The sequence below is a fragment of the Choristoneura fumiferana genome, chromosome 24 (genome assembly GCF_025370935.1).
Source record: "Choristoneura fumiferana chromosome 24, NRCan_CFum_1, whole genome shotgun sequence".
NCBI classification, from domain to species: Eukaryota; Metazoa; Arthropoda; class Insecta; order Lepidoptera; family Tortricidae; genus Choristoneura; species Choristoneura fumiferana.
This window is the reverse complement of record NC_133495.1, coordinates 9,397,495-9,400,635: the sequence shown is the minus strand read 5'-3', so window position 1 is coordinate 9,400,635 and position 3,141 is coordinate 9,397,495.

Sequence of the window (3,141 nt, the reverse complement as noted above, 5' to 3'; positions counted from 1 at the left end):
TGAAAACGACGGCAACTTGGGTGAAATTTTGATAAACTAATATGTGATAGAGCATCCTCTGAAACGGCCTGAAACCGTATTCCAGCCTACTGAAAACGCCTCCAATGGGTCGAAAAGCACGATCAAAGTTTCCACCTAACCCACCGCCGTAACACTGCCCCCTCCTAAGACATGCTCGTCCCGAGCATCATTAGATCCATGGTATTTGGCCAACCGATCAACATGAACAATCTTACAGGGGCTACGCGCGTTACGCTGTATCCGGTATGTGACATCGTTGATCCTAGTGACTACTTTGTACGGCCCTTCCCAACTCGGTGATAATTTCGGGGACTTCCCTTTTTTTCGCATAGGGTTATGTAGCCACACCAACGATCCTTCCTCAAATCTCGTCTGGTTAGACTTCCGGTCATATCTGGTCTTCATCTTTTCGCTGGCCTGCAGTCCGTGTTCACGAACATGATTGTGAACACCATCAATCCGGTTTCGCAGTTCACTTGCATATTCTGAAATCGTCTTTGGTGCATCTGGAGGTCGTCCGGTCAGTAGATCAGCAGGTAAACGCAATTCTCTTCCAAAATTAGCACACGCAGGTGTCACGGCCGTGCTTTCGTGAACTGCGGTCCGATATGACATTAAAAAGAGTGGAATATGCCTGTCCCAATCTTTCTGATGGCTGTCAACTACTTTGGCCAAATGTCGTTCCAGAGTCTGATTGAATCTCTCGACCATCCCGTCTGACTGTGGATGATAGGACGTAGTCCGAGTTTTATGAATCCCCATGACTCGGCAAGTCTCCTGAAACACCAGAGATTCAAAATTTCTTCCCTGATCGCTGTGGATCTCAAGAGGTACTCCATACCGACAAAATACTTCAGCCACTACAGTTTCCGCTATTGTGACTGCCTCTTGATTTGGAATGGCAAACACTTCAGGCCATTTGGTGAAATAGTCCATGACCACAAGGATGTACTTGTTTCCGCGGTCAGAGATCGGGAACGGGCCTGCGACGTCCAAAGCAATTCTTTCCCAAGGTGCCCCCACATTATAAACTTTAAGCGCACCTCTACTGCGTGTATGTGGCCCCTTGACCGACGAGCAGCTAGTACACTTCCTACACCAGTCTTCCACATCTTCCCGACAGTGTATCCAGTAAAAGCGTTGTCGAATCTTCATTAGAGTCCTTTTTACTCCTAGATGCCCGCCGGAAATGCCATCATGAAAGGATCTTAACACATCGCTAACTCTCTTTCTTGGTACGACCACTTGAAGGTGAGCATCCTTTCCGTTCGCTGACTCCCATTTCCTACACAGTACGCCATTGTGCATAATCAGACTTTCCCATTGCGCCCAGTAGCTCTTGGTCACTGTACTCATCGGAGCTACTTCACACCACCTTGGTTTGGGCATTCCACCGTTAATCCAGTCGTAAATGGGTTTTATGTCACGATCTTCCTGTTGTGCTTCTTGCATGACTGCGTCACTCCACTCTTCGCTAACAGTGTCGGTCCTCAACATCTTCACGCAGTCTTTATCCTCTTGTCTTAAACAGTGTTTGCAGTCATCCGGACAAGGCCTTCGGGAGAGGGCATCTGCATTTCCATGTGACTTTCCACTTCGATGCTCGATGGAAAAGTCATATTCCTGCAGTTGTTCGATCCAGCGTGCCACCTGACCCTCGGGGTTCTTGAACTCTAACAACCACTTTAAAGCAGCATGGTCAGTCCTGATTCGGAACTTGCGTCCAAGCAAATATTTGCTGAAATGCTGCAAAGTTTTGACGACTGCCAGCAATTCTCTCCGAGTGACGCAGTAATTTCTCTCGGGTTTCGATAACGATTTACTGAAATAGGCTATCACAACTTCCTGATCTCCTTTGTTTTGTGACAAGACTCCTCCGATGCCAGTATTGCTTGCATCAGTGTCAACAACAAACTCATTATCCGGGTCGGGATATTCCAAAATAGGTGTTTCACAAAGTCTCTGTTTGAGATCTGAGAAGGCTGCTGCACACTGTTCATCCCAATTAAATGGTCGTTTCTCTTCCGTCAGCTGGTGCAACGGCTTTGCTATATCCGAGAAGTTCTTCACAAATCGTCGATAGTACGAGCAAAGTTCAAAAAGGCACGCACTGCTGTCTTGTCTTTCGGTGTTGGCCAGTCCTTAACTGCACTTATCTTCTCAGGGTCTGTCTGGATGCCTTCTGATGAAATTACATGTCCCAAGTAGTTAACCTTACGCTTGAAGAATGAGCATTTCTTCGGACTTAGTTTTAAATTTGCGTCACGCAACTTGGACAAAACTTGCTCCAGTTTCTTAAGGTGGTCATCAAAATTTTTACCTACAATTATGATGTCATCCAGATACACTAGGCAAGTATCACCCAGGAGGCCGGCAAGTATTTGCTCCATTAACCTCTCAAAAGTTGCCGGTGCATTGCACAACCCAAACGGCATAACATTAAACTGCCAAAGTCCTTTACCAGTTGAGAAGGCTGTTTTCTCTTTATCTTTTTCCTTGATTTCCACTTGCCAGTATCCACTTTTCAAATCCAAGGTGGAAAACCATTTCATGCCGTTTAAAGTGTCCAACGTGTCGTCTATCCTCGGCAATGGATAACTGTCCTTCTTGGTCACGTCGTTGAGTCTACGATAGTCAACGCAAAATCTCATAGTTCCATCCTTCTTTTTCACCAAGACTACTGGAGAACACCAAGGGCTGGTTGACGGTTCTATTACTTTGTCCCTCCTCATTTCCTTGATCATGTCTTCGACTTCTTTTTCTCGAGCTACTGGAACTCGCCGAGGTCGCTGTCGAATAGGCATGACATCTCCAGTGTCGATCTCGTGCTGCACTACTCCAGTTCTCCCGATATCACTGTCATGTGCAGAGAAGACACTCCTATAGCGCTTTAGTAGATTACGCGCCTTTAGAAGTTCTTCCTCCGTGAGATCATTCTCGCAGTTTTCCAATAATTTTCCAATATCCACAACTTCTTCTTGCAACTTGTTCTCGCTTGGCCCATGGCAACTCCGTATCCAAGAGATTGCCTCGCATGTTCCCATAAGGGTTCCTTTATTTAAGACGTGTTGAGTGTCACTTAAATTAAGAACCCTTATAAATGCTGCAGATGACGTCCTT